The sequence below is a fragment of the Ceratotherium simum genome, chromosome 33, assembly GCF_057802395.1.
Source record: "Ceratotherium simum simum isolate JZ-2026a chromosome 33, ASM5780239v1, whole genome shotgun sequence".
Lineage (NCBI taxonomy): Eukaryota > Metazoa > Chordata > Mammalia > Perissodactyla > Rhinocerotidae > Ceratotherium > Ceratotherium simum.
The window spans coordinates 25,807,432-25,827,760 of NC_141932.1; the positions used below are offsets into that span (position 1 = coordinate 25,807,432).

General features: G+C 34.5%; 1 long non-coding RNA gene across 1 annotated transcript in view; it reads left to right on the plus strand.

The window, feature by feature from the left end:
• The window catches only part of LOC147912907 (uncharacterized), a 75,457-nt gene extending 55,684 nt beyond the window's left edge, over positions 1–19,773 (plus strand). Inside the window, exons 3-4 of the long non-coding RNA XR_015549606.1 lie at positions 11,713–11,751; positions 19,657–19,773. This is a non-coding gene — a long non-coding RNA (uncharacterized LOC147912907). The remainder of the gene's footprint in view (positions 1–11,712; positions 11,752–19,656) is intronic.
• The last annotated feature ends 556 nt before the right edge of the window (positions 19,774–20,329 follow it).

The window sequence follows — 20,329 nt, forward strand, 5'->3', positions numbered from 1 at the left end:
TTTCTTAGTCAATATATTTAAAAGTTTGTCAATTTCATTCATCTTTCAAAGATCCAACTCTTGGTGTCCTTGATTTTTCTGTATTGTTTTGCTATTTTCTATTTCATTTATCTTTGCTGTAACATTTCATTTATTATTTTCCTTCTACTTTTTGGTTTAATTTGCCCTTATTTTTATGTTCTCTTTGGCGTAAAATTACATTGGTAGAGACCTTTTTATTAATGTAAACTTTTACAGCATGAATTTTCCTCTTAGCACTGCTTTTGCTGCATTCCATAAATTTTGGTATTTTGTGTTTGTATTTTAATTTGTCTCAAGGTATTTTCTAATTTCCCTTGTGATTTCTTCTTTCAGCTTTTTTGAGGTATAATGGACAGATAGGAATTGTATATATTTAAGGTGTACAACTTGATATTTTATATACATTGTGAAATGATCACCACAGTCAAGCTAATTAACATGTCAGTTGCCTCAGAGAGTTATTAATTTTGTGTGTAAATGTGTGTGGTGAGAAAACATAACATCTACCCTCTTAGCAAATTTCAAGTGTACAATTACAGTATTGTTAACTATAATTCCCATGCTGTACATTAAATCTCCAAAACTTATTCATCTTGCATAACTGAAACTTTGTCCTTTGACCAACATCTCCCCCATTTTCCCCTCCCTCTATCCTTGGCAACCAGTGTTCTGCTCTCTGCTTCTGAGTTCAACTTTTTTAGATTCTACATGTAAGTGAGATCATGCAATGTTTGCCTTTCTCTGTCTAGCTCTTTTCATTTAATGCCTTCCAGTTTCATCCATGTTATCACAAATGGCAGGGTTTCCTTCTTTTTTAAAGCTGAATAATATTCCTCTGTGTGTGTGTGTGTGTGTGTGTGTGTGTATCACATTTTCTTTATCGAGTCTTCCATCAACAGGCATTTTGGTTGTTTCCCTACTTTGGCTATTGTCAATAATGCTGCAGTGAACTTAGTGCAGATATCTCTTTGAGATCCAGGTTTCATTTCCTTTGGATATATACTAAAGTATATGCATCATATGGTAGTTCTATTTTTAATTGTTTGAGGAATCTCCATACTGTTTTCCATAGTGGCTGCATCAATTAAAATTCTCACCAAAACTGTACAAAGGTTCTATTTTTTCCACATCCTCACCACCATTTGTTATGTTTTTCTCTTTTTTATGATAGCCATCCTAACAAGTGCAAGGTATTTCTCATTGTGGTTTTTATTTGCATTTTTCTGATGATTAGTGATGTTGAGCACTTTTTCATATGTTGGTCATTAGTGTGTCTTCTTTTGCGAAAGGCCAGTTAAGGTCCTTTGCCGATTTTTTAATTGGGTTGTTTTGTTCCTATTGAGTTGTATGATTTCTTTATATATTTTGGACATTAACCCTTTATCAGTTATATGACTTGCAAATATTTTCTCCCATTCCATAGGTTACCTGTTCAACTCTGTTGATTGTTTTCTTTGCTGTGCAGAAGACCTTTAGTTTGATACTATCCCACTTGTCTATTTTAGCTTCTGTTGCCTGTGGTTTTGATGTCATAGCCAAAAAATCATTGCCCAGACCAATGTCAGGAATCATGTTTATCACAGCATTATTCATGATAGCCAAGATATATAGACAATCCAAAAAGTTCATCAATGGATGAATGGATAAAAAGGATGTGGTACTTATACACAATGGAATATTATTTAGCCATGAGAAAGGAGGATATTCTGCCATTTGCAACAACATAGATGGACCTTGAGCAAATTATGCTAAGCAAGGTAAGTCAGACAGAGAAAGACAAGTACTGTGTGATATCACTTATATGTAGAATCTAAAAAAGTTAAATCTGTAAAAAACAGTAAAATGTTAGTTACTGGAGGATGGGGGGGAGATAAGATTGATGGTCTTTAAGGGCACAAGCTTGTAACATGCAGTAAATAAGCCATAGATGTCTAATGCACAGTATAATGAATATAGACAATAATATTGTACTATAATTATGTACGTGATAAATATATTGCTACATCAGGGGCCGGCCTGGTGGCGTAGTGGTTAAGTTCGCGTGCACCTCTTTGGTGGCTGGGGGTTTGCAGGTTCGGATCCCGGGCATGGACCAACGCACCGCTTGTCAAACCATGCTGTGGTGGCATCCCATATAAAGTAGAGGAAGATGGGCGTGGATGTTAGCCCAGGGCCCATCTTCCTCAGCAAAAAGAGGAGGATTGGCAACAGATGTTAGCTCAGGGCTAATCTTCCTCACATGCACGCAAAAATATCACTATATCAGCAGTCATGCTATAATATGTAAATGTATCAAAGTAACACACTGTACACCTTAAACTTACGCAATGTTACATGTCAAATTTCTTAAATAAAAAGCTTTTTTCTTATGTTTTCTTCTAGTAGTTTTACAGTTTCAGGTCTTATATTTAAGCCTAATCCATTTTGAGTTGATTTTTGTATATGGTATGAGACAAGGGTCCAGTTTCATTCTTCTGCATGTGGATATATAGTTTTCCTAACACTATTTATTGAAGGGACTATCCTTTTTTGATTGCATGTTTTGGCACCTTTGTCAAAGATCAGTTGACCATAAATACGTAAATTTGTTTCTGGGCTCTTTATTCTGATCCACTGGTCTATATGTCTGTTTTTATGCCAGTACAACACTGTTTTGATTACTCTAGCTTTGTAATATATTTTGAGATCAGGAAGTGTGATTCCTCTAGTTTTGGTCTTCTTTCTCAAGATTACTTTGGCTATTCGGAGTCTTTTGTGATTGCACACAAATTTTAGGATATTTTAATATTTTTGTAAAGAATGCTATTGAGATTTTGATAGGCATTGCATTGAATTTGTAGATCACTTTAGGTAATATCGACATTTGATCAATATTAATTCTTGAAATCCATGAACGTGTAATGTCTTTCCATTTGTTTGTCTTTAATTTCCTTCATCAATGTTTTATAGTTTTCAGGGTACAAATCCTTCACCTCTTTAGTTAAGTTTGTTTCTAAGCATTTTATTATTTTTGTTGCTATTGTAAATGGGATTTTTTTTGTTAATTTCCTTTTCTGATAGTTCATTGTTATTAGAAACACCACTGATTTTTGTGTGTTGATTTTGTATCCTGCAACTTTACTGAAATTAACATTTTTCGTTGTTGTTGAATCTTTAGGATTTTCTACATATATGACCATGTTATCTACAAATAGAGATAATTTTACTTCTTGCTTTCTGATTTGGAAGATTTTTATTTCTTTTTCTGGCCTATATATTCCAGCTAGGACTTCTACTATTTGTTATACAGAAGTGGCAAGAGTGGGCATCCTTGCCTTGTGCCAGATCTAGGAGTTCAGTTTTCCCTATTGCTTATGATGTTATCTGTGGTCTTTTTATGTATGGTTTTTACTGTGTTGAGCAAAGTTCCCTCTGTATCCATTTTGTGGATTTTTTTTTTTATCATGAACAGTTGTTGCATTTTGTCAAATGATTTTTCTGAATCAATTGAGGTAAACATATGATTTTTGTCTTTCATTCTTTTCATGTGGTGTACAGCATTAACTGACTTGTGTATATTGAACCATCCTTTCATCCCAAGGATATCCCACTTGCTCATAGTGTATAATCCTTTGAATGTGCTGTTGAATTTACTTTGCTAGTATTTTATTGAGGGTTTTTGTATCTATATTCATCAAGGAGATTGGTCTGTAGTTTTCTTTTCCCGTATTATCTTTGGGTGGCTGTGGTATCAGGGTTATGCTGGCCTCATAGAATGAGTTTGGAAATTTTCACTCCTCTTCAATGTTTTGGAAGAGTTTAAGAGGGATAGGTATTAATTCTTCTTTTTATGTTTGGTAGAATTCACTAGTGAAGCTCTCTGGTCCTGGGCTTTTCATTGTTGGGGGTTTTTTGATTACTAATTCAATCTCCTTATTTGTTATTGGTCTGTTTAGGCTTTATATTTCTTCTTGATTTAGTCTTTGTAGGTTGTATGTTTCTAGAGATTTACCCATTTCTTCTTGGTTATCCAATTTATTGGCATATAATCATACATAATAGTTCCTAATGATCCTTTTTATTTCTGACATCCATTATAATGTCTCTTCTTTCATTTCTGATATTATTTGAGTCTTCTCTTTTTTTCTTAGCGACTCTAGTGGAAGGTTTGTCGATTTTGTTTATCTTTTCAAAAAGCCAGCTCTTAGTTTTGTTGCTCTTTTCTATTGTTTTTCTGGTCTCTATTTCGCTTATTTCTGCCATGATCTTTGTTATTTCCTTCCTTATGCTAACTTTGGGCTTAGTTTGTTCTTCTTTTTCTAGATCTTGAGGTGTAAAGTTAGGTTGTTTGTTTGAGATCGTTCTTCGTTTATAATGTAGATGTTTATCACTGTAAAAATCCCTCAGTATGACTTTTGCTGCATCCCATATATTTTGGTATGGGTTGTTCTGTTTTTGTTTTCATTGGTCTTGAGATTTTTTTAAAGTTCCTTTTTGATTTCCTCTTTGACCCAATGGTTGTTCAAGAGGGTGCTTTTTAGTTTCCACGTATTTGTGAATTTCCTCTTTTTCTTACTGTTATTGATTTCCAGTTTCATTCCATTGTGGTTGAAAAAGATAATTGATATGATTTCAATTGTCTTAAATTTGTTAAAACTTATTTTTTGACCTACCATGTGATATCATGGAGAATGTTCCCTTTGTACTTGAGAAAAGCATGTATTCTTCTGCTGTTGAATATAAAGTTCTGTATATGTCTGTTAGGTCTGTTTGGCCTACAGTGTTGTTCAAGTCTGCTGTTTCCTTTTTGAGTTTTGTCTGGATGTTCTATCTGTTATTGAATGTCGATTATGTGAAGCTTCCTACTGTTATTGTATTGCTGTCAATTTCTCCTTTCAGATTTGTCAATATTTGCTTTATATATTTAGGTTCTCTGATGTTGGGTGCATATATAATTATTATATCTCTCTTTTGAATGGATTCTTTTATCATCATGTGATGACCTTCCTTGCCTCTAGAGACAGTTTTTGAGTTAAAGCCTATTTCTTCTGATATAACAATCCCCTGCTTTCATTTGGTTACCATTTCCATGGAATATCTTTTTCCAGTCCTTCACTTTTAGCCTCTATGTGTCTATAAGTGAATTTCTTTAGGCAGTGTAAAGTTGGATCTTGCTTTTTTGAAATCCATTCAGCCATTCTCTGGCTTTTGATTGAGAGAGTTTCATCCGTTTACATCTAAAGTAATTATTGGTAGGGAAGGATTTACTCTTGCCATTTTGTTAGCTGTTTTCTGTTTGTCTTGTAATTCTTTTCTCCTTTTTTTTCTCTCTTGCTGTCTTCCTTTGTGTTTTGTTGCTTTTTTATATAGATAGGCTTTGATTCTTTTTCTTTTGTATAACTTCTATAGGTATTTTCTGTGTGACTACCATGGAGATTACATAAAATTTCCTATAGTTATCTTTGTATTTCAAGCTGATAACAATTAAATTCATTTGCATACAAAAACTCTATACTTTTACCTCCCTCCACATTATATGTTATTGATGTCACAATTTATATCCATTTATATTGTGTATCCTTTAACATAATTTGTGATGGTTATTTTTAATACTTTTGCCTTTTAACTTTTATAATATAACTAAAAGTGATTTACCCACCACTGTTACAGTAACACAATATTCTGTCTTTACACAGGCATACTTCATTTTACTGCACTTTGATTTATTGCACTTTGCAGATATTGTGTTTTTTATAAGACCCTCCAGCAGCAAAAAGATTATGACTCGTTGAAGGCTCAGATACTGGTTAGAATTTTTTAGTAATAAAGTATTTTTATTTATTTATTTATTTATTTATTGTTTTTATTTTTTGCTTATTGCAGTAACATTGGTTTATAACACTAAATTTCAGGTGTATGTCATTATACTTCTATTTCTGCATGGGTTACATCATGTTCTCATGTTCACCACCCAAATGCTAATTACAATCCATCACCACACACATGTGCCTAATTATCCCTTTTGCCCTCCTCCTGCCCCCTTCCCCTCCGGTAGCCACCAATCCAATCTCTGTCTCTATGTGTTTGTTTGCTGTTGTTATTATCTACTACTTAGTGAGATCATATGATATTTGACCTTCTCCCTCTGACTTATTTCACTTTGCATAATACCCTTAATGTCCATCCATGTTGTCACAAATGGCTGGATTTCATCGTTTCTTATGGCTGAGTAGTATTCCATTGTGTATATATACCACATCTTCTTTATCCATTTGTCCCTTGATGCACATGAAAAGATGTTCAACATCATTAGCTATCAGGGGAATGCAAATCAAAACTACAATGAGATATCACCTCATGCCCGTCAGAATGGCTATAATTAACAAGACAGGAAACAACAAGTGTTGGAGAGGATGTGGAGAGAAGGGAACTCTCATACATTGCTGGTGGGAGTGCAAACTGGTGCAGCCCCTATGGGAAACAATATGGAGATTCCTCAAAAAATTAAGGATAGAACTACCATATGGTCCAGCTATTCCACTGCTGAGTATTTATCGAAATAAAGTATTTTTAAATTAAGGTAGGTACATTGTTTTTTAGAAATAATGCTATTGCACACTTAATAGACTACAGTATAGTGTAAACATAACTTTTATATGCACTGGGAAACCATAAAATTCGTGACTCACTTTCTTGTGATGTTCACTTTATTGTAGTAGTCTGGAACCAAACCTGCAATATCTCCAAGGTATGCCGGTATTTACCTTTACCAACAAGCTTTATACTTTCTTATGCTATTGTGTTGCTGTTAACATCCTTTTGTTTTAGCTTGAAGAGCTCCTTTTAGCATTTCTTATAAGGCAGGTCTAGTGGTGATGAACTCCTGTTGGTCTGAGAAAGTCTTTATCTCCCTTCATTTTTGAAGGACAGTTTTGCCAGGTATAGTACTCTTTATTGGCAGTTTTTTTCTGTCATCACTTTGAATATATTTTCCTACTCCATTTTGGCCTGCAAAGTTTCTGCTGTAGTATCTGCTGATAGTCTTATAGGGGTTCCCTTGAAGGTGAAAAGTGGCTTTTCTTTTGTTGCTTTCAAAATTCTCTCTTTTTGACTTTTGACAATTAGAGTATGCAACTCAATATGGATTTCTTTAGGTTAATCTTATTTGAAGTTTTTTGGGCTTTCTGGACCTCAACGTCTATTTACTTCCCCAAATTTGGAAAGTTCTTAGCCATTATTTCTTTGAATGAGCTTTCTGGCCCTTTCTCTCTCTTTCTCTCCTCCTTCTGGGACTCCCATAATGCATATATTGGTCCCTTGGATGGTGTGCCACAAGTCCCTTAAGTTATCTTCACTATTTTTTATTCTTTTTCAAGTTTGCTCCTCTGACTAGGTGATTCTCAGTGACCTACCTTCAAGTTTGCTGATCCTTTCTTATACTTGATCTAGTCTGTTGTTGAACCACTCTATTGGATTTTTCAGTTCCGTTATTGTATTCTTCAGCTCTATGATTTCTGTTTAATGCTTTTTAATATGTTCTATCTCTTTGTTGAAATTCTCATTTTGGTCATGCATTGCTCTCCTGACCATGGTGAGCATCTTTATGACCACTATTTTGAATTCTCTGTTGGGTAAGTCATATCTCTCCATTTCATTATAGTTGGTTTCTGGAGATTTATCTTGTTACTTTTTAAAAACATGTTTCCAATTTATTTAATTTCCTTGACTCTCTATGCTGATATCTGTGCATTAGATAAAATGGCAACTGTGATTTCTTCTTTCATCTGTTGTTTGATAGTGTCATTTAACTTCACATCTATGTGTATTTTACAGTTTTTCTTCTGCTGTTAATTTCTAGTTTTATTCTATTGTGATTGGAAAAGATACTTTGTATGATTTCAGTCTTTTAAAATTTAGTAAGCCTTGTTTTGTTGCCTAACATATGGTCTGTTCTGGAGAGTGTTTCCTGTGCATTTAAGAAAAATGTGTATTCTGCTGTTGTTGGGTAGAGAGTTGTGTATTTGTCTGTTGGTCTATGGTGTTCAAGTTCTCTGTTTCCTTACTTATCTTTAGTCTGGTTGCTCTGTTTACTTGTGAACATGTAGGATATTGAAATTTTCTACTATTATTGTACAGTTGTCTCTTTGTTCAATTTTGTCAATGTTTGTGTCATATGTTTTGGAGCTCTGAAGTTTGGTACATGTATATTTATAATTGTTATATCTTCCTGATGAATTGATCCTTTATTATTATATAGAGTCCTTCTTTGTATCTTTTTGACAGTTTTTTACTTAAAATCTATTTTGTCTGATATTAGTATGGCCCTCCCTGTTCTCCTTTGGTTATTATTTGCATGGAATACCTTTTTCTATCCTTTCACTTTCAACCTGTGCATGTCCTTAGATCTAAAGTGAGTTTCTTCTAGAAGCATACATTTGCATTCTGCTTTTTTAAAAAAAATCCATTCTAGGAATCTATATCTTTTGCTTAGGGAGTTTAATCATTTACATTTAAAGTAATTACTGATAGGGAAGGACTTAGTATTACCATTTTTTCTGTATGCCTTAAAGGTTTCTTCCACGTTTCCTCCATTTCTGCCTTCCTTTGTGTTATTTTTTTGTAATAACATGGTGAGGTTTCCTTCTCATTTCCATCTGTGTATAATCTGCACATGTTTTCTTTGTGGTTACTATGGGAATTACATATAACATCCTAAAGTTAAATAAATTCTTTTAAAACTGTTACCAACTTAAACTTCAATCAAATACAAAAACTCCCTTGCTTTACATCTTCACCTCCCTTATGTTATATTTATGTCACAAATTACATCTTTATGTATTATGTACCATATATATCTAATTTTTTAGCTTTTGCCTTTTAAATACTGTAGCATAATAAAAGGTGAGTTATAAGCCAAAATTTCAATAATGCTAGTTTTTATATTTGTCCATGTTTTTATCTTTACAGGAGAACTTTATATTTTCATGTCTGCTAGTTACTGTCTTGCATCCTTTCATTTAAGCTTGAAGGACTCCCTTTAGTATTTCTCATATGGCAGGTCTAGTGGTAAGGAACTCTCTCAGTATCTTGGAATGTGTTAATTTCTCCTCATTTTTGAACCACGGTTTTGCTGGATGTATAATTCTTGGTTGATAGTTTGTTTTCTTTTAGCACTATACATATATATATATGTAGTCTCACAGCCTTTTGGTCTCTAAGATTTCTGCTGAGAAATTAGCTTATAATATTATTAAGGATCCCTTGTACATGACAAGTTGCTTTTGTCTTGCTGCTTTCAAAATTCTCTCTGTCTTTGTCTTTTGACAATTTGATTATAATGTGTCCCAATGTGCTTCTCTTTGTGTTTATCATACTTGGAATATGTTGAGCCTCCTGAATTTGTAGATTAGATCTTTCATCAAATTTGGGGAGTTTTCAGTCATTATTTCTTCAAATAATTCCTCTACCCCTTTCTCCCTTTTTCCTTCTGGGACTCCCATAATGTGCATATTGTTCCATTTGACAGTGTCCCATATATCGCTTAGCCTCTGTTCACTTTTTTCATTTTTTATTTCTTGTTGCTATGCAGACTCATTAATTCTAAATGGTATGTCCTTAAGTTCACTGATTCTTTCTTCTCTTGTTGAAGTCTGCTATTGAACACCCCTAGTGAATTTTTTAATGCAGTTAGTATATTTTTCAGCTCCAGAATTACTTTTTGGGTATTTATAATGACTTTTATCTGTTTGTTGATATTCTTTTTTTGTTTATGTATCATTTTCCTGATTTACTTTTGTTCTTTGTGTCTTCCTTTATCTCTTTGATTATATTTAAAGCAGTTGTTTTAAAGTCTTTTTCTATGAAGTCTGATGAGTGTGTGTTTCTTCAGGGACTGTTTCTGAAGATTTGTATTGTTCCTTTGAATGGGCCTTATTTTCTAGTTTCTATAAATGCCTTGTGATCTTTTTTTGAAAAATACGCATTTGAAAAAACAGTCACCTCTTCTAGTCTTGGAAATTCAGTAGGTGCTGGGGAAGACCTCCCCCAACCAGTCTGATATGAAAACTTAAGGTTTTCTCAGACTTTTTCTGGGCATGCATCCTCTCTGTGCCTGTATGTTTGCATTTTTTCTGATTTCCCCATATACATGGCTACTTTTAAATGTCTCCATTTTCCTAGGGTTCTCACTCCTGCTTCTTCTTGAATCCTTATCTGTTCTATTGTATTCATCAATTAGTAATCTCTTGCCCCAAGTGTTTGCACATCTGTAGTCCCCTTGGGGTTTTCATAAGCCATACCCACTGATTCCCTCTGCTTCCCATAGCCTTAGATCTTAGCTATGACATTTTTGGCTGTCTGAGATCTGAGTTGGGTGACACAGAAACCAGTCCCTCAGGCAATCCCCAGATAGGTAATAATGTTGCAAATGTAGTCCACTGTGCTCACTCTGAGTCACAGAAGGTAACTGAGGGATAACCACCACTTCCCTCAAAGTACACTGTAATGCACTGGGGAGGGGGTGGACAAGGGTAAGAAGAAAATGGTGCAAAATTTCCTACCATTTCAAAGGTGTTTTTTTCTTGTTAGTGCATTTACTTGGTTGCTCTAGATCTTTGACTGATATCCAGAGCTCCAATGAAATCATTTTAGCCAGTCTCTAGCTGTTGACTTAATGCTTCCGTGGGGGAACAGGAGCCTGGAGTTCCTAGTCCATCATTTTGCTATTGTCAGGCCTGTTCCTTTTTTTAGTAATTAAGAGGAAGTTTTAAATTGTGTTTAAAAAAACACATGACATAAAATTTACCATATTTACCATTTTTAAGTTTACATTTCAATTAAGCATATTCACATTGTTATGTAACAGACTTCCAGAACATTTTCAACTTCCAAACTGAACTCTATCCCCATTTGACAACTCCTCATTTCCCACTCCACCTAGTCCCTGTAAACCACCATTTTACTCTGTTTCTATGTTTGACTACTTTAGATATCTCATATAAGTGGATTCATACAGTACTTGTCTTTTTGAAACTAGCTTATTTCGCTTAGCATAATGTCCTCAAGGTTTATTCATATTGTAGCATGTGACAAGATTTCCATCATTTTTAAAGCTGAATAATATTTTATTATGTGTTTATATGTTGTTTATCCATTCACCAGTTGAAAGACATTTGGGTTGCTTCCACCTTTTGGCTATTGTGAATATTGCTGCAATTAACATGGGTATGCAAACATCTCTTTGAGATCCTGCTTTCAGTAATTTTGGATATATACTCAGACGTGGGATTGCTGCGTTATATGGTAGTTCTATTTTTAATTTTTTGATGAACCTTCATACTACTTTCCATAGCGGGGGCACCATTTTACATTCCCACCAGCAGCGCACAAGAGTTCTAGTTTCTCTAAATCCTTGCCAACACTTATTTTCCATTTTTTAATATAGTGGCCATTCTAATGGATGTGAGGTGATAATACCTCATTGTGGTTTTGATTTGCGTATCTCTAATGATTAGTGATGTTGAGCATCTTTTCATATGATAGTTGGCCATTTGTATATCTTCTTTAGAGAAATGTCTATTCAAATACTTTGCTACTTTTTAAAGCAGGTTATTTGTTTTTTGTTGTTGTTGAGTTGTTGTAGCACTTTGTATATTCTGGATATTAATCCCTTATCAGACATGTAATTTGCTAATGTTTTCTCTTATTTCATAGGTTGCCTTTTTAATCTGCTGATTGTGTCCTTTAATGCATGTAAGTTTTTTCAATTGATGTAGTCCCATTTGTCTATCTTTGCTTTTGTTGCTTTTGTGCTTTTTGTGTCATAACCCAGAAGTCATTGCCAAATCCATGGTCATGAAGCTTTTTCCCCTTTGTTTTCTACTCGGACTTTTTTTTTTTAAATATAGTTTTATGTATAACATCCAGTTCTTTTATCCATTTTGTGTTAATTTTTGTTTATACTGTAAAGTTAGGGTCCAACTTCATTCTTTTGCATCTGAGTATTCAGTTTTCCCAACACAGTTTGTTGAAGACTTTGTCCTTTCCCCATTGAATGATCTTGGCATCCTTGTTGAAATCATTTAACCATATACACAAGGGTTTATTTTTGGGATCTCTTTTCTGTTCCTTTGGTCTTTGCCAGTACCACCCTGTTTTGATTACTATAGCTTTGTAATATCTTTGAAATCAGGAAGGGTGTGGCTTTCAACTTGTTCTTCATTGTCAAGATTGTTTTGGCTATTTGGGGTCTCTTGAGATTCTATATGCATTTTAGGATTTTTTTCTATATTTGCAAAAAATTTCATTGGCATTTTGATAGGGATTGCATTGAATCTATAGATCACTTTTGGTAGTATTGACAACTTCAGAATATTAAATCTTCCAATCCACAAGCACAGAATGTCTTTCCAATTATTTCTGTCTTGTTTCATTTCTTTCAGCAATGTTTTGTAGTTTTCTGTGTGCAAGTCTTTTGACTGTTTGGTTAAGTTTATTCCTCAGCATTTTATTCTTTTTAATGCTATTGTAAATTGGATAATTTTCATTTTGAGTTGTTTCATTCTATACAACTGAATTGTATAGAAATGCAGCTGATTTTGCATGTGGTTTCTATCCTGCAACTTTGCTGAATTCGTTAATGTAATCTTTAGGGTTTTCTACTTATGAGATCATGTCATCTGTGAAAAGATACAATTTTACTTCTTCCTTTCCAATTTGGTTGCCTTTATTTCATTTTCTTGCTGAATTGCTCTGCCTAGGACTTCCAGTACTATGTTGAATACGAGTGGCAAGATTGGGCATCCTTGCTGTGTTCCTGATCTTAGAAGAAAAGCTTTCATTTTTTAATTATTGATTCTGATGTTAGCCGTGGGCTTTTCATATATGGTCTTGTTAAAGTAGTTAAACAAGGAGGTCATTAGATTGAGGTGGCTCTAATACCTTGATAGCCTGCATAAGCAAACCAAAACCTAAGCCAGAGTCAATACACTTAAATCCAAGAAAGTGAAACTTAAAAACAACCGATCACAAACAGCCAACTAGACTTTCCAAATAAGGCAACCACTTAAGCTATAGTCAATCAAATAATTTCTTTGCTTTGCTTAAGCGTCTCCTTTGTAAAAACCTTGCCCTAGCTCCTATCAGTGGAGTGCTCCTAACCACCTTTGGTTTGGCACTGCCCAATTCAAATCAACATATGCTCGTGTAAATTCTTGAAAATTTAATATACTTCAGTTTAGCTTTTAACAGTCTTTAACAGTCTTTAGTATGTTGAGGCAGTTTACTTCTATTCCTAGTTGGTTGGGTGTTTTTATCATGAAAAGGTGTTGAATTTTGTCAAATGCTTTTCCTGCCTCAATTGAGATGACGTGGTTTTTTGTCCTTCTTCCTGTCAATGTGCATATTACCTTGATTGAATTTCATATGTGAACCATCCTTGCATTCTAAGGATAAATAATTCTTAGATTATTTGTGCTGTTGAATTCACTGTGGTAGTATTTTTTGAGGATTTTTGTTATTTATAGTCATCGAAGAGATTGGTCTGAGATTTTCTTTTCCTGTAGTATCTTTCTCTGTCTTTGGTATCAGGGTAATGCTGGCCTCCTGGAATGAATTTGGAAGTGTTTCCTCCTCTTCTATTTTTCGGAAGAGTTTGAGGAGGATTGGTGTTAATTCTTCTTTAAATATTTGGTAGAATTATTCAGTAAATCATCTGGTCCTGGGCTTTTCTTTGTAGGAAGGTTTTTGATAGCTGATTCAAAATGCTTACTAGTTACAGGTCTGTTAAAATTTTTAAGTTTTTCATGATTCAGTTTTGTTAGGTTGTCTGTTTCTAGGGATTTATCAATTTCTTCTAGGTTATCCAATTTGTAGGTATATAAGTGTTCATAGTATTCTCTTATAATTCTTTCATTTCCGCAGCATCAGTGTAATGTCCCCCTGTTCAGGTCTTATTTTAGTTATTTGAGTCTTCTCTCTTTTTTCACAGCTAATCTAGCTAAGAGTTTAACAATTTTGTTCTTCTCAAAAAAGCAACTCTTAGTTTAGTTGATTTTTCTTTTTTTTTTTATTCTCTGTTTTATCTCTGCTCTAATCTTTATTATTTTCTTCCATCTATTAAATTTTGGTTTAGTTTGTTCTTTTTCCTTCCTCGAGGTGTAAAATTAGGTAGCTGCTCTGAGATCATTCTGTTTTTTGTAATAGTTTACTGCTGTAAACTCCCTTCTTAGTACTGTTTTCACTTCATCCCATAACTTTGGATATGTTGTGTTTATGTTTTCGTTGGTCTCAAAATATTTTCTAGTTTCTCTTGCTGTTTCTTCTTGATCAATTGAATGTTTGAGTTGTTTAATTTCCACATATTTGTGGATTTTCTATTTTCTACCTGACATTTATATCTAGATTCATTCCAGTGTTGTTGGAAAAAGATACTTTGTAGGATTTCACTCTTCTTAAATTTGTTAAGACTTGTTTTGTGGCCTAATGTGTAGTCTGTCCTGGAGAATGTTCCATGTGTGCTTCAGAAGAATGTGTATTCTGCTGTTGTTGGGTGGAGTGTTCTATATATATCTGTTAGGTCCAACTGGCCTGTAGTGTTGTTCAAGTCTTCGGTTTTATTAATTGAACTTCTGTCTGGTTTTCCATCTATTATTGAAAATGCGGTATTGAAATCTCCTACTATTAGTGTGTTGCTGTCTATTTCTCCCTTGAATTCTGTCAATGTTTGTTTTATGTTTGGGAGCTCTGATGTTAGGTACATATATATTTATAATTGCTATATCTTCCTGGTGAATTGATCTTTTAATCATTCTACAGTGTTCTTTTTTGTCTCTCATGACAGTTTTTTACTTAAAATCTATTTTGTGTTGTATGGTATGGCCACTCTGCTCTCTTTTGGTTACAATTTGCATGGAATATCTTTTTCCATTCTTTCACTTTCAGCCTGTGTGTTTCCTTACATCTACAGTGAGTCATGAAGGCAGCATATAATTGTATCACATCTTTTTAAATCCATTTAGCCAATATATGTCTTTTGATTGGGGAGTTAAATATATTTACACTTAAAGTAATTACTCATACAGAAGGACTTACTATTACCATTTTGTTAATCATTTTCTGTATTTATTGCAGCTATTTTGTCCCTGTTTTCGTCTTTTACTGTCTTCCTTTGTGTTTCAGTGATTCATTTCTTGTAGTGACATGCTTTGATTTCTTCCTCATTTCCTTTTTTGTATCTTCTATAGGTATTTTCTTTGTGGCTACCATGGGGATAAGATAAAATGTCTTAAAGTTATAACAATCTATTTTAAACTGATAACAACTTCAATCATGTACAGAAACTCTACTCTTTTACATCTTCACCTCCCAAACTTAGTTACATCTTTTTATATTTGTGTATATTAACAGAGACTTATAGTTATTTTTATGATTTTGTCTTTCAAATTGCATACCAGAATTAAAAGTGATTTACACACCATTACAATACTACAGGATTCTATATTTGTCTGCATATTTGCCTTTACCAAGAGCTTTATATATTTATATGGTTTTGTGTTGTTGTCTAGTGACCTTTCTGTTCAACTTGAAGGACTCCATTTTGCTTTTCTTATAGGGCAGATCTAGTATGATCAGCTCTCTTAACTTCTGTTTATCTATGACACCTTAATTTCTCCTTTAATTTTGAAGGACAGTTTTTTCCAGATGTAATATTTGTATTTGGCAGGTTTTTTTTTCCCTCTTTCAGCACTTTGAATATATTATCCCACTTCCTTCTAACCTGAAAAGTTTCTGCCAAGGAATCCACTAATAATCTTATGGGAGCTCCTGTGTACATAAGTCACTTTTTTCTGGCTGCTTTCAAGATTCTCTGTGTGACTTTTGACAGTTTGATTATAATGTGTGTTGGAGTGTGTCTTTTTGAGTTAATTCTGGTTAGAATTTGTTGAGTTTTTGAATTTGTTTTTCTATTCTCTTCCTCAGATTTGGGAAATTTTCAGCTATTATTTCTTCAAATAGGCTCTCTGCCCTTCTTTCTCTCTTCTCCTTGTAGGATTCTCATAATGCATATATTGTTCCACTTGATGGTATCCTTTAAGTCCCTTAGGCTTTTCTAACTTTTCTTTGTTGTTTTTTCTTTTTGCTCCTCTGACTCAATAATTTTGAAGAAGTTGTCTTCACATTCACATATTTTTTCTTCTGCTTTACTTAGTTTGTAGTTGAACCTCACTAGTGAAATTTTTATTTCAGCTATTGTATTTTTCATCTCCAGAATTTGATTGGTTCTTTTTTATAGTTTCTATCTCTTTGTTGATACTCTAATTTTTTTCATGCGTGGTTTTCCTGATTTCATTTAGTTTTCTGTATTTATTTTTTGGATGAAAGGCAATATTCATTTCTATAACCTCTACATTTTCAGAACTTTTGCGGTGTTCTCTTTTAGTTCATTGAGCACCTTTAAGATGGTTACTTTGAATTTTTTGTCAGGTAATTTATAGATCTGTACTTTCTTTGTGTGCTTTGTGACCTTTTATTGTGGTTTGGGCATTGAAAAAACAGTCACCTCTCCCAGTCTTTATGGACTTACTAGTCAAACTTATAGAAACAGAATATAGAATGGTGACTTCCAGGGGCTGGAGGGAGGGGGAAATGGGGCATTGTTGTTCAGTGGGGATAAAGTTTTGGTTTTGTAAGATGAAAATGTTATAGAGACCTGTTGCACAATAATGTGAATATACTCAGCACTACTGAACTGTACACTTAAACATGGCTAATGTGGTAAATTTTATATTATGTGTTTTTACCACAATTAAAAATTAGTTCATTTAAAAACTATATCAGACATCATGCTTGATGGTAAAATGTTTGAAGTCCTTTTAAAATCAGAAACAAAGTAAGATGCTGGCATCACTGTTTCTAGTCAATGTCATGGTAGATTACTAACAACTCAGTAAGATAAGAAAAAATAAAATGACTCTGAAAAGAAAGCTATTATAGTCACAAGATATACTTATCTACAGTGAAAACATGAGTGTTGAATTCTGAATTTGGATTTCAGCATTATGATGATCTGGTTACCTTGAATATTGTTCCCACTGAAAACTATTACATTAGTAGTTTAAATTCTCCTTATTTTAAGTGAATCAATGAATTTGCAAGCAAGACATATAGGAAGGAGGCCAAAATCTAAATGAAAGCAGGAACTCACAGAGATAAGATGACTTTTACCATGAAGGAATTTGTTAAGCTTCAGGGAAATTGACCCTTAGTTTGCATGAACTAGTGGGGTATGGGCAGCACCAGACATCTCAGGACGCCATGAAAGTAGGGAATTTAATAAGAGACCATCTAATGAAGTTCTAATCCCAACATGCAATATCCTTAATGTAAGAACAGACTGGAAAAAATAAGAGACAAAAAACCCAAGATTATCTGTTTCATAAGTAATGTTAAGTTTAGGGGAAAACATTTCCCTGAAAATTCATAACTATCAGTAGGACTTCAAATGAATTTGCAATCTGAATATAGGTTCACTGAAAGGAACAAAAAACTTCAAGCTAAGAATTCAGTTTAAAGTGGTGCTGGTTTTGTAGTATCCTTAGGCACCTGACGGAAGCATATGTATAAAGTCTGGAGAAAATCTGTCTTAATCCAGCCTCAAGAAAAATCCCCAAGAAAGACCAAGGAATTCTCTGATGACAGGAGCTCAAAAAACTTTTAAAGCACAAAACACCCAATGAAGTAAGATACCATGAACAGGAGTCAGCAGAAAAAAATCAGGTTCCTAAATACTTCGGATATTGGCATTATCATGTGAAATGGTTATGTTTAATATGCATGGGATGTATTGTCCCCATTCTTTAGATAAGATTCAGAGACATGAAAAAGGACTATAATATGTACACACCCACAAGGTGAGTTAGCCAAGCCTGTCTCTCTAGCAGTGGGCAGTGGGAGCAGATTCTGCTGACTAGCATCTGTATGACTTTGACATACACTTTACCTCACTGAAACTCAATTTTCTCATCTATAACAGTAGGATGATTTCTCCTACTCTCAAGGTTGCTAGGAGGCTAAAATATGGTAGATAATGCATGTGACTTGTGGATCCTGGTCTGCAGAAGTGCTCAGACACTCTAGCTGCTGTGTTGTTTTACTTCTCCCAACCCCGCCAAAACACTACCTAGTTCAGTGTAGGACCAGCATCCTGAGGGCATTCAAATCAAGTCCCAGTCAAAAGTCACAGGTTTGGGTGGGAATACATCAAACTAAAAAGCTTCTGCACAACAAATGAAACCACTAAACAAATTAAAAGTCAACCTACTAAATGGGAGAAAATATTTTTGAATCATGTATTTGATAAGGGATTAATATACAAAATATGTAAAAAACTCATACAACTCAATAGCAAAAATACAATTTGATTAAAAAAATGGGCAGAGGACCTGAATAGACATTTTTTCCAAAGAAGGCATACTAATGGCCAACAGGTACATGAAAAGATGCTCAAATCACTGATCATCAGAGAAATGCAAATCAAAGCCGCAATGAGGTGATATCACCTCACATCTTTTAGAATGACTGTTATCAAAAAGACGAGATAAATCCTGGCAAGGTTGTGGAGAAAAGGGAACCCTTGTGCAGTGTTGGTGGGAATATAAATTGGGGCAGCCACTATGGAAAATAGTATGGAGGTTCCTTAAAAAGTAACTACCATATGATCCAGCAATTCCACTTCTGGGTATTTATCTGAAGAAAACAAAAACAATAATTCAAAAAGGTATATGCACACCCAGGTTCATTGTAGCATTATTTACAATAGCAAGATATGGAAACAACCTAAGTGTACATTGACAGGTGAATGGATAAAGAAAATGGTGTATGTATATACAATGGAATATTATTCAGCCACAAAAAAGAATACAATCTTGCCATTTGTGGCAACATGGATGAACCTTGAGGGGATTATGCTAAGTGAAATAAGTTGGACAGAGAGAGACAAATACCATATGAAATCTAAAAACAAAACGAAATAAAACAAAACCAAGCTCATATATACAGAGAACAGATTGATTGTTGACAGAGGCAGGGGGTGGGGGGTAGACAAAATGGGTGAAGGGAGTCAAAAGGTACAAACTTCCAGTTATAAAATAAATAAGTCATGGGGATGTACTGTACAGTATGGCGACTATAGTTATACTGTATTGCATATTTGAAAGTTGCTAAGAGAGTAAGTCTTAAAAGTTCTCATCATGAGAAAAAAACTTCTGTAACTATGTATGGTGACAGATGTTAACTAGACTTACTGTGGTGATCGTTTTGCAATATATACTAATGTCAATTGTATACTATGTTGTATATCTGAAACTAATATAATGTATGTCAATTATAACTTAATTTAAAAAAATAACAAAAAAAGTCACAGGCACAGTCCCCACTGTACCCCACCCTCCTCCAGAATACTCAATCTCCCATCCAAGGAGTAAGCACTCTTCTGTGAATTGTAAGGCTTTTATTGCTAGAATCATCTAGTCAGACACTTGGACAAGGCAGGTTTCTGAAACTACCTAGTGATCAGTCAAGTGGCTTCCTTGGGACTCCTGGCAAGGATGGCTCCATTAACACAAAGGACTTGAGTGCATTTTATTCTTTCAAAAGGAGGTTAGGAAACCTGGTGAAGCCTTGAGGGATAAAAGGAACATCAAGCCACACTGCACCCTCATTGGAACTTCCTGACGAGAGGCCTCCAGTCTTGTTTGGAGGGTGGCTTCTGGATCTGAGCAGGTAAATGTAGATCCCTCCCAATCTGCACCACAAGAGTATCCAAGGTATGTTTGAGAAGCTCTTATAAAGTTCCCTTTTATGGGACAAAAAGAGGAAGAGGTGTCACTCTTGTGGGATGAGGGGGCAGTCTGGAGCAGAATAGAATGAAGCTGCTGAGGAGGTCTTACCAGTGCTCTGGATGAATTTGTGGGCACCTGAACATGCAGGAATTAATTTTTCAAATTTGGCTCCCTACCTCTGTCCTTTCTGGCACTTGTAGATGAAGCAGGGTCTTGTCCTCACCATCTATGAGGGCAGTTGAGAAAGGATTCTTTCTGATTCTCATCTTGGGCATTCCAGACCTGGGGAGGACTGGGGGCCTTTGTGGAGGCTGCCTTCTCTCCTGGCAGGTGAGTCACAGAATGGTTCCAGGGAAAGAAGCAAAATGAGTTTTAGGGAGGCATGGTGTAAAGGGTTTGGGTGCTAGGATAAAGGAATAGGTGTTTGGACAATGGAAGTGGCCACTGGTAATGGTTTGAAAAGGATCCAAGAACTTGTGTTGGAGACACTA